This window comes from Halichoerus grypus, chromosome 13 (genome assembly GCF_964656455.1).
Source record: "Halichoerus grypus chromosome 13, mHalGry1.hap1.1, whole genome shotgun sequence".
Classification (NCBI taxonomy): Eukaryota; Metazoa; Chordata; class Mammalia; order Carnivora; family Phocidae; genus Halichoerus; species Halichoerus grypus.
The window spans coordinates 19,932,431-19,945,129 of record NC_135724.1 but is presented as its reverse complement, the minus strand read 5'-3'; positions in this window follow the sequence as shown (position 1 = coordinate 19,945,129).

Below are 12,699 nucleotides of genomic sequence, written 5' to 3'. Positions count from 1 at the left end.
TCCAAGTGATTCTAATGTTTGAAAACCACTCAGCACTCTTGACTAACATTAGAGTGGGGCTGCCAGATAAAATCTAGGATGCATAGTGAAATTAGAATTTCAGATCAACAGCAAAGAATTTTTTCGTATAAGTATGTCTCATGCAATATTTGAGACACACTCACACAAAAAAATTCTTTACTATTGATCTGAAATTCTAATTTCACTGGGTGTTCTGCATTTTCATTTGCTACATCTGCCAATTCTATGTTAGAACACTGGGTCTCAACCCAGACTGTAAATGAATTTAATTCATCTGGTGTGGTACCCAAGCATTGGGATATATAGATTTTAAAGTCCCCACATAATTTTAACATGTAGTTGCATGAGACTGCATTAAAGTAATGCTTTTCAAACTTCTTTATGTATTCAAGTCACCTGGAGGTGTTGGAAAAATGCAGATTCTGATTCAGTATTTTGGGGGTGGGGCCTGAGGTTTGGCATTTTTAAGAAATTCCCAGGTGACATCATTGCTTCTGGTCTGGGAGCCACCTTTTGGGGAGTACAGGATAGGGATTGCAGAGATGAGTGCTCCGACATCTGTTAAAATGAAGCACCCACAAGACCACGGCAAGGCAGAGAAGAATCTGATGCAAATCTTAAGTACCGTGAGAGAGGTGCAAAGTACCGTGAAAATCTCCAAAAAAGGAGAAACTACATTTGGTACAGGAGGAAATATTCATGGAGAAGGTGGCATTTAGGGTCATCTTTTAAAAAAAGTTGTATTACATTAAAAAATATGACTGTGATAGTTTGCAAGAGACATAGATTGGTTACATTAAAAAATATGACTGTGATAGTTTGCAAGAGACATAGATTGGTTAGGCAGGTGTTGCTGTAACAAAAAAATGAAAACATACGGCATTGACTTTGTGCCCAGATAGCAGGCAGGGGCTAGCAGAGCAGCAAGGAGGCTGGTGGTGGGGTCTGGAAGAGCAGGGGGGAAACAGCTGTAGGAAGCTGGCAGGATGCTGCCCAGACCCATGTTTTGTGGCAGTTAAACAGGTGGGCAAACCGGTGCCTGGAAGACAGCTTGGAGGATAAAACATGTGTCTCATGCACTTACGGCTCTGATTAAGGAGATGGGAACAATTTCTGTCTCGGTTACCCAACAAACTACCCTAACATTTAAGTAGCTTAAAATAACAGTTCTCCTGATTCGATTCCTTGGGTCGCTCATTAGGCTTCAGCTGGAGGCTTGCTGGGGGCTGGGAGGCTGGCCTCTCTGCTGGTTGCCTTTTGCCCTCCAAAAGTCTAGACTGGATTTCGTCACATGGTGGCAGCAATGTTCTAAGAGGTGCAGGCCCAGTGGAGAAGCACTTTTCAAGCCTCTGCTTCTGCCGTATTTACTAACGCCCCCTTCGCCAAAGGAAGTCACAAGACCAAGCCCAGGGTCAATGCAGGAGGGACTCCACAAGAGACATAAGTCCAAGAGCGATGATTCACTGTCAGCCTTTACTATAATGATTTACCCCAGGTGGTAATTTATGGACTAGAGAGCAGGATGTGTCAGTACGGAAATAGTACAAATTAAAACTGGAGAAGTAGATTGCTATTATCCTTTGGGAGGCCTAAAACTCCACGGTGAGGAACGTACACTTAATTCACCAGTTCAGAGGTGACCATTGAATGTTTGGACAGCAAGGCCCCATTGTCTTGGGCCAGGATATTAAGCTGGAGAATCAGACAGTACTCTCAGGTAGCATGCAACAGTAACTGTGCCCCAAACAGAGCTGATTGGATAAATGAATTGGAAAAAGGTCATAGTGTCAAAGGAAAAGCTGGACAACCAGGTCTCAGGAAGAAGAGAAACCCAGAGAGCTCTACTAGGGATCAAGGAGCAGGACTCAGTGGAAGTCTCTCCAAGGCACTGATGTTACAGTAAGTCATCTACAGATGTTTTGGTTCTCTCCACTCAAGATTCAAATTTCTAAGAGGAAGATTACTCTATATGATCTCTATGTATCAGCTGTTCATCATTTGGCCAATGTTGGGAAGAGCATCTCGGTCAGCAGTCCAATCAAGAATGTGGGGACTCCTAGCCCAATGATAGGTAGAAGACTTGGGAAGTTGCCCCAGCTCTTCAAACTCAACCCCAATCCCACATCACAGGCCAAGTAGCTCAGAGAAAGCCAACCCCAACACTCCTTCTTGCCATTTAGGGCCTTCTTGTTACTAAGACTATATTCAATACTATATAGCCCATCTTTCTGTCTTCTAATCCTATTTCCCTTTATGGTTTTTCCCCTTCAATCTCATCCTTCAGCACTCATATATGGCACAATTTTCCTGGCTCCTTGACAACAGGGTGGATTTTTTGTGAATTCAGCTGATTGGGTCTACATGGTTCATTCAGTTTGGCTCTGGAACCCCTCCATGCATCCCCATTCTCATCATCCTCCCCCTTGCTCACCCCTCTTTATCAAACCTACTCCTACCAGGTCCCACAGATCTTTCAAGTAAGAACTGGACAACCTGGACAGGATTGTACTTTAGGAAGATTAATCTGGCATCAATGTACACAGCAGATTGAGGCAGTGGGTTAGATGGGAGGTTTCTGCAAAATGGAAGAGCCTGAACTTGGATTGGACAAGGAATGGGGAGGAAATGGGGAGGGTCTGGAGAGGGAATAGAAGACAGGCAAGAGCGCCACTGGCTGTGGGGGTTGGGCTGTTGGGGAAACCATTAGAGATCACTGAAGTCTTGACTCAAAGTGTTCAGGAGTAAGAAGGTAAAGAAATGGAAGCAGGAAATGTTTGACTACTCTTTAAAGAATTTTTTCTGGTGAAAAAAAATTGTAGTGGGGTCCAACAAGTTGGCTAAAGTGGCATAATCATAAAACAATAGTCTGTAGATTTTTTAAACATTTTACTTTAACTTAAAATGTTGAGTGTACATTTATTCACCAATATTTTTAGGAAAGGCTTGAGTCTTTTGTAAGTGGCTGACCTCTGATGAATCATTTGGGGCATCTCAATTCTAAAAAAACACACTCAAATGGGCATGGTCTGAAATGTGCAAATTCAGATCTTTTAAAGAAAAGCAAGGACTTAAATACACTTGTGAAACAAACTCAGTGTAGGACCCTTCTAGACTTTTACTGTTGCTGCTAATGCATTAATTTTCTTACCTACACCTTTTTTGAGAGGAAAAGTTTTCTTACCTACGCTTTTTTTTAGCAACTCACCTGAGTCTTTTCAAAGCACTCAGCTTATTTTTCATAAAAACAACTACTCATTTTTTTTTGCACTACATCAGTTTATAAAATATTTAAATAAATTACAAAACCAACATGTAGAATAGAACTGGCATAAACGGGTTTGGAAAAAAATGTAATTGATACTTAATAATCATGTAATTCACTAGCCTGAGCAGAAGTTTCTGGAGGTTCTAGAGAGTTCCGTCACCAGCTACCAGTATCCAGAGGCGGTGAGCATTACTCATAGAGTTTACCAATGGAATGGACCCTAAAGGTTTAATTCCATGAGTCAGTCAGGTGAAGATCAGATAAAGAGTTTCTTTTTAGGTTCTGTGCTAGCTTGAAGGATATCAACAAATTGGTAGCACAACATGTTTACTGATTATTTGAAGGGTCGGTCATTAATTAGTTATTAAACAATGTGGGTTTTGTTTGTTTTATTTTGTTTTACACGTATAAGTCCTTTATTTAGTAGACTAAAATTCCAATGTGCACTCTGGGTAAACTCCTTTTATTTCAGATTTCCACACTAGCCTGCTTTCCTATCATTGCTGCATGTATTACGATTGTTTACTCATTGTCTGTTTTCCTATTAGAATCTATGAGCAATCGTGAGGGCAGAGATTATGTCTATTTGGATCCCTACTGCATTCCTAAGGCCGATACCAGGAAGTCAATACATATTTGTTTAGTGAACAATGATATCTTTGTTCTTGCTAAGGCTAAGTTTCCAGCTCTCAACAATTACAACTTCAAATACTTCTAAACCATTCATGTACAGACACTGTATTCTTTGCCAAACAAACAGATAAACCCCTACTATATAACATTAGAAAATATTAACATATTACCACAAGTGACTTCCAATATAATTGGAGGGTTATGGTGGATGACTCTTCCTCAATAGCATGTACTGTAATCAATATACCTCCTTTTCCACCGTGGACCACAGCACCACCACTAACAACAGCAAAAGTAATTTTAAAAGGTTGCTTAAAAATTTGAGTTTGAGAGTGCTAATTTGATAATAGGCCAGGGGTTAATTTCCTTGAGGCAATAGTCAGACAATTCATGGCTATTTCAGTTAAAAAGAGAAGACGTGGTGTATGTATGGATCAAGAATATATGATTATTTTATTCCAGGCAGTGGGATTTCCGAAGCAACGCCCACAGACAGCACTCATTAGGGAATTTTATTGGTTAATATCAACTATTCCCCATCCGTTGAAGGCTTTACAGTAAATGTAAGTAAGCAACCCAGTGTGTTATGGTACTCTCAAAGGACTCGGTAATGTATTCAGATATGTATTATTGAAAATAATATAACATGCCATCATACAAAGATTTCCTAAATTGTGTCCTTATAATGGTTTGATTGTATATTGTGTTTCACATAATAACCCTAAGTCCTTCTTTAGGATGGAGTTCTTTAATGCTGATTCCCATCACTGGTAATGTTTTCTCCCTCATTCACAACCTCTTGTTTTTGTTCACCCCCCTCTCTCATAGCTGCTTCCAAAGCCTCATTGAGGTCATATTCACCAACTTCTTCCTCGCTCCTTCCTTTCCTATGCTTCTTCAACTAAACACACTATAAAGAAATAGCAAAGGAAAGTAAAATTGAAGTTCATTTTAGAGAGATTACTTTGATATTTGTGAAATATACCAGCCTGTTTTATCACTGAGTCAATCCCACATGCTATTGCTGACTTTTTGTGTCTGCATGAATACTTTGATCTAAGAACATAAAATCCGTGAGAGAAACTTTGCTCCCTTTGTCTACCTGAGTTGTTAACATCATGGCAAACGAACAGAAGGGTGCGCAAATGAAATTTTTTGAATCACGGAGATAAACATCCAAATTCTTCATCCTTTGTCAGGCAACCAACAAGTTAGAACACTTAAAAATCAAATAAATAAGAGCCTAAGAATAGGAAATAGGCAAATCCTAGAGTGTAATAGTTAACATTATATTGCTCTTATGATACAAGGATAACCAATTCAAACATGAATTAAAAATATGTTCTTTTTAAAACAAGAAGCCACTAATGGAGCATTTTCCCTTCAAATAATGACTATAGCCAGCCCATTTTTGTTTGTGGTAACAAAATTCTTAATTATATATAAGGTGAATATGGTCTCTCAGGATTCCTTTTACAAATTTATGCAGTGAAGATGGTAAATATGACAACATGTTGCCACCTAGTGGACATTTCATAAAATTTCTAGACATCCAGTTCCCTGACACCATATATACGGACTTAGGATCATAAAATGTAGGGTTTGTGGGGAACTTCGACTCCATTCTAGCCAGCCCTCTTGTTTGATACCATCAGCTTCGACTCCAGATTTGTCAGAATTTGATTTGTAACATCAAGAATCAAAGTCAGAAGATAGAAATGCCTAACGTTTATTGAGCACCTTCTTTATGCAAACATTTCCCTGGATTATCTCTTATAATCCTCACAGCAGCCCCATTACTATTATAAATCCTCTTTTTACAGATTAAGAAATCAGTGCATAAGAGTAAGTGACTCACCCAAGGTACCTGGTCTCAAGCTGTGGAGCTGAGGTTTGAATGCAGAGCCCAGGTCATCATGGGAACAGAGGTGACTCTCTCGGTTTATCACGGGCCAATGATCGGGACTGGACCTAATTTTATAAAACATGGCAACCTGGGAGATAATTTCACACTCTTTATTGAATGTATACGATACCTGAAGTAACTCGGCTTTCGAAAAAGGAAGCAAGAGGACCCCAAGCCATGTGTCCTCTGTGCTGGAATGAAGAAGCCCACTCCCTCCCTATTGCCATCAGACAGAGCATTGCCCACTGCCAGAATTCAAATTTAAGTGCATTCAAATTCACTTTTTAAGGGCTAAAACATTGTTATCTGGGAGGGTAACCCAGAAGCTGTGAAGATTTGATCTAATTAACCCATTTCTGCCCATTGTTTCTGAGCCCAACCAGCACCTCTTGCTGGGTTAGAAGTGAGGAAGTGTTGAATCTCAGACCTAGTAAAACAAGGAATTGTCTGGAACACTGGAGATGGAATTTGCATGTGGAACAAAAGAGAGATAGAACTTCCTCCAGCGCTCCCCAAACAACTTCCCCAGACCTTTAATTATAGCATTTGGTTATATTATGTTGAATATTTCAGTCTATTCACTAACCCCTTACCTGTGTCCATCACCCCCACTGCTGCCTCATGCAAGCTCCTAAAAACAAGAAATGGCATTAAAAAAAAAAAATCTCTGCACCCTCTGGTATTTAGCACATTGCTGGGCCCACAGTATTTACTCAGGAAATGTTTGTTGGGTAGATAAAATAAATTTAGGTCTATCTAAAATTAAAACCATAAATGTACAATTTGACAGTAAGTTGTTTTCTTCAACTCTGTTGTGACTTTGCAGTTGAAATGATGTAGGGGGTGCTTTGAAAGATTTTGTATTGATTGGTCATTTGCATCACCAAACAAAATTCATAATTTGGGAATAAATAACTGAGTGCATCATGATGAGGAACAATTACACCGTGTATGCAGGTGTTTGGGTCAATAAAATGGAGATGTCATTTAAAAGACAAACAAAAGTAAACAGATATTGATAATCACCATCCTTCTAGAACATCACAAATCTATGGGTTTTTAGGTTTGCTTAAATAATTTGAGAGGAGAATCTAGTTTTTCCACTGAATCCAGAAAGCTAGATCTGGTTTTACCTGGCACAGGACATCTCGACTTGAAGGGCTAGCAGAGGGCTCAACCCCAACTTTCCAAAATGGAACCAACTCCCCATCTTTCTGGTAAACTCTGTCCTTCTCACAGTCTTCCCAATTCAAGTAAGGGCAACCCCGTCCTTTCAGTTTCTCAGGTCCAAAGCCTTACAGTCATCCTGACTCCTCCCCCTCTCATGTGCTACATCCCATCCACCAACAAATCCTTCTGGCTCTACCTTTAATATATACAAAGAATCCACCCCCTTCTTCCCATACTGTCTGCCTGCACTGTGCCAGGCCACCAGCCATCACCAGGATTCCTGCAGTAGGCTCCTAACTGGACTTCAGTGCCCCCCACGCATCTGGCCTCGCCTAGCTGACGGCTGAGTCTGATTAAGAACTAGTTGACGGCTGAGTCTGATTAAGAACAACTTCATGCTCACCACACTCCGAGGGCTCCCATTTGTTCCCCAAGTACACAGCAAAGTTCTCATAATGGCCTTTGAAGCTTTAACAGTGTTGCCTCCTACTACCTCTGTGACCTCTTCTTACTGCTCCTCAGCCTCCAGCTCATTCTTCAGTCACACTGACCTTTTGCTGCTCTTTACACGTGGCAAGAGCCCACATAGGGCCTTTGCTGTAGCAGCTGCTTGGACCCTCTTCCTTAAATCTCCTCCACCTCACCTGTCTCTTACCTCTGAGTCTCACCTTTAAACTCTAACTGCCCCCCCTCACCATGGCACATCCAATGCCCCTTCCCTTACTCTATTTTTTCCCTCTTCCCAATGGCGTGTATCACCTTTCAGCATATCATATTCTGCACTTACTATGTTTGTTGATTGTTACATCTTCCCCTCCATTAGAACAGAAGCTCAACAAGTAGAGAGAGTTTTTACGTTTTGTTCACTGATGTGGTTCCAACATCCAAAATAGTGTCTGGCATAAAGGAGTTGCTGAATAAATATTTGTCGCAAAAATGAATAGATCTGTCCATCTCTTCAAGACATTTGAACAGATACCAATGTCACCATATCTCAGATAGGAATTATACTACATTTAGTTGATTTAGTTTTGGTTTATTTCCCCCAACTTACCTGAAAGTATAGTATAGCTGGTATGGTCCACTTACAAAATATACTCATGTCTCTTCTAGTTTTTTTCTAATTGATCATTTGAGCTTCTGCCCCCCAAAAAGCCCTGGCTTTTGAGCAGGAAGTATAGAATCTCTACCTTTTGTCTCCCTCAACTTGCCCAAAAACCTCTCTCATTTTATCAGTCCAAAAGAGGTCAGTTCTGCTTCCCAGTAACCAACAGTGTTCCCAGCAAGAACCAACAAGTCTGGGGAATACGAGCCTGATGGCCCCTAGTACTGGTGTGTCGGAGGGGACCATAAAGAGCTACAGCTGAACACTAGTCCCACTTTCCACGGCTGCAGTGAACCCTCTGTATCGGTGACCTATCACCACAATAATGCTGTGTAACATACAGCTTCAAACCTTAGGTGCATAAAACAATGAGCATTTTGGGGGCTCATGTGTTCGCAGGGTTCAGTCGACATGGACTGGGCTCAGCTGATCTTGGCTGAGTTTACAACACACATTCGGGATCATATGTTTAGTTTGGCTTTGGCTGGGATGACAGGGCAACTCAGCTCTGGCCCCATATCTCAGAGTTCAGCAGGCTCACCCAGGCATGTGCTCATGGCTACAGAAGAGGAGCAAGAGTAGAGCAAGTGGGAACATGCCAGGCCTCCTGAGGCCTAGACTTGGAACTGGCACACCATTACTTCTGCTGTATTCAACTGGCCAAAGCAAGTGGCAGGATCAGCCCAAACTTAAGGAGAGCAAAGTGGCGTTCACCTCTTTACTAAAACACAAAGCCCTTGGGCAAAGGACACAAGTTCCAGAAAGGGATGGAGCATATTTGGGGCCATTAACACCATCTACTACACCCTTCCTGGCCCATATTCTGCACAGAACCTAATCATAAGCCATACTCAAGCTCCAGGGGTCAAGTCCCTGAACCATCATGTCCCAAATCTCTACACTATTCAAGCAGGTCTAGGTTCAATGGGCCTATATCCTTAGCCAATTGCTACATCAGAATCAACTGGGCTCTGAAATCTGATACTACACTAATTTAATGAAGCAACTAACATTTTGATTACCTAAGGCAAATTAAATTTAAAGGATAAATAGATGAAGAAACAGAAATTTTATAAAGCACCACGCTATGCCCAGATCCATACTGGAGGCTGAGGGAGGGATGCAGACACAGTCATCACTAGGTTATAATTCTCTAATGACCTCAGCATGGGATACACAAATTATGAAGAGTGGAGGAAGGATTTTAAAAGGCAGCAAGCAGGGCAGAAGGTGGTAGAGCTGAACACAATCAGGCTAAAACAAAACAATCATATTTGTTTTGTTCATATTTTTCAGGTTCATATTTTTCAGCCCATGACCACAAAAGGGTGGTATATATGTGCCACATAAAATCCACCCACCCTCTCCTCCCAGTTTCCTTGGGTTTCTCTTCAATAATTTCTTTTTCTTTGAAACCTGCCCTTATCACATCCTTTAAATAGATTTCAATTCTATGAGAGGAGTTTAGAAAAGACTGCGTCATAAAGAGTATGATTTACTTTGGTGTTGAACTACCGAATCAATGAATCTGGATACAGAAAACTAGCATAGAGGCTCTAGAAGAATTCACAACATAGTTGGACTAGCACGCATGAGTCCACAGTAAGCAGGACAAGATAGACTGGATTTGGAACTAAATTCAATAGCGTAGACAAGGAGCTCTAGGGATGCAGAGTACAATTAGGAAGACACAGTTCCTGCCCTGAAAATTAGCCGCTGCCCCAATGGATTTTGGAATCACAACGCTAATAAGTCATGTCTAAGATCCAGATGAAACCACCACTTCTTCATGAAGCCTTGACTGGTTTCTACAACCTCAGAAATTACTGTGTACTAAATTCTTAGAACACTCAGAATCTGCACCACATAATTGAACACCTAATTGTATTTTTTTTTAGTAATGTTTGCTGTTTTTTTCAGGATGGTTAGTCTTCCAGTCCTACCAGATTGCAAACCCGCTAAGGCCTGGGAACATATGTGTCTGCATAGAATTGAATGAGACCTTCGAGATCATTCTGTATAATCTTTTCATCTCTACAGCTGGGAAAATCAAGGACTGACAAGTTGTGATTTGCCCAAACTCATACAGCCAATAGTGTTTAGGAGACTCCTTAAAATTCCATTTGTTTTTATCTCTCCTTGACTGGTAAAGAGAGGATAGTGGGGTGGAATGTTCCAGGAACTCTGTCATATAGCATATTGTTTTGTTTAGGATTTTCTCACCTTGAGCACTAGGAGTAGTAAAATGTATAACCCTATACTTCGGGTGTAGAAGTAAATCTTGAAATCAGATGGTGGGTTAGTTCTCCAAATTTGTTCTTCCTTTTCAAAGTTGTTTGGAGTATGCTAGGCCCTTTGCATTTCCATTTTCCAAAAGTGGCTTGCCAATTCTTGCTTAAAACGTTGTTGGGATTTTGGTTGAAATTGCATTGAATCTATACATGAGCTTAGGAAGAACTGCCATCTTAACATTGTGTCTTCCAACCAATGGACATGATATATTTCTCCATTTGTGTAGGTCATCTTAAATTGCTCATAGTAATGTATGGTAATGTTATTTTAATTTCAATTTTTGTTTGATTACTAGCATATCAAAATAGAATTAACTTTTATATTGATTTTGTGTCCTGCCATCTTAACAAAACCCACTTACTAGTCTTGGTGTCTTTTGCTGCATAAATTCCATAGAATATTCTACATAGATGAACATGTTATCTGCATATAAGGTTGTTTTTCGAATCTGGATGCCTTTTATTTGATTTGCCTTTCTTCTTGTATTCTGCTGACTACAACCTTTAAAACAATGTTGAATTTCAATGGTGAAAGTGGACATCCTTCTCTTTTACTTGATCTTAGAGGGAAAGCGTCTAATCTTTCATCTCTAAACATGATGTTACCTGTTAACATTTCTGTAGATGTTCTTTATCAGTTTGTCACTTTGAGGAAGCTACTATCCAATGCCCTGTGAATCATAAGATTTTTTTCTGTCTGGCTGATGCGGAATAGGTCCTATTCCTGACCTTGAGTGGGTTCTCTGCACTCTCCTATTAAACATGTATAGCCCAATATCAAGTTGAGGAGATTCTCTTCTATCCCTAGGTTGCAAAGAGTTCTGATGAATGAATTTTGTCCAATGCTTTTTTGGAATCTCTTGTTAGGATCATGTGGTTTTTCTTGTTTGGTGTTATAATGTAGTAGATTACATTGATTGATTTTTATGTATTCTTTTTATGAAAACAAAGCAGCACCATCATAGGAAAAGATTCTGAAAACTCATTCGGGCTCCGCAGGCAACAAGGGGACAATTGATGAATGAGCCTGAACAGTGTATAGGAAGTGGAATGGCTGCTCATGGGCCATGGAGTTGCCATTTGATCCCTTAGCGGTGACGTATTCACTAAGTAGGTGATGCTTTTGCCTGGTTCCTTGTAGCAAGCTTGCTGGTCACTTTTGCTTATCAAATTATTACGAATGCAGTGATGATCTGAGAGTAGCCTCTGAGCCCCCAGTGTTGTGCAGCTTGAATTTCATTACATTTTTAAGTTATTAGAAAAATTTATCAGTGAAAAAAAAAAAAAAAGAATCTGATAGACAAACACCAGGCCACTGAATATATTGAAGACTAGAGATCCCATTTCTTCTGGATAAATTTATCCTTTCTTTCTCAGTTTGAACCCCATAGACTGTGATTGATCTCAAGAAATGTGTTTTCTTTTGAACTGTATAGAGTGTTAACAAGATATTGGCATAGGGATCATTTCTGCCTATATCACCCATTTCTCCCTAACCCCACATGCCATTCCTTATGTCCCTTGCAGAGAAACCAATGAATGAAGAGAGATGCATTTTTGGTATCTGTCCTGGAATTCGGAATGCATTTCTCAGTATCACTGGTGACTACGTGTCATTAAGATATTGCTTCAAGGGCTTTATATTGTTTTATTACGGCTTACATTATTTTAAATTTTTCTTGCAATCCACCTTTTAATGCTACCACTGTTCCACTGGGGAGATGTATAACATCCTTCAAATGATTAATAAAATGATCTTTAGGACTTAACCCATTTGTAAGTTGGAGACCGTCTGAGTTTTGCCCTCATACTAATACTAATACATATACGTCCCATGTGCATTTAGCAATAAGTGAAAGCATTTGAGAAGGCAATGAAAAAAGCAACTCAGTTTTCTTGTGCAACAAAACAAAAGTTGTAGGAAAAAAATCTGACTGCTACTGAACTCTCTGAGACAGCTCACGTTGAAATTGATTCTGGCAAGGCCATTATGGGGGTAATTGTCCAAGACAATGTTTTCTTACACAGGAAATTAGAGACAGGGAAAAGATTATTAAAAGTAAAAATTTGTAGATTTTTGAGTCTGCCAGAATGTGTAGAAGCTATTGTATCCCCTTATGGAATTAACAACTAAATTGAATTTTAGTTAGACTCAGATTTTGAGCTGAGTTCCAAGTTGAAGAACCTTTGAGAAGGAGGGAAAAAAAAAAGGCAGAGGGATTCAAGATGTTTTTTGATATAGTGAAACCAACCCCCACCCCAATCACATGTTTTACAAAGTTACAAAAAAAGGTAAAATGAGGGGTTT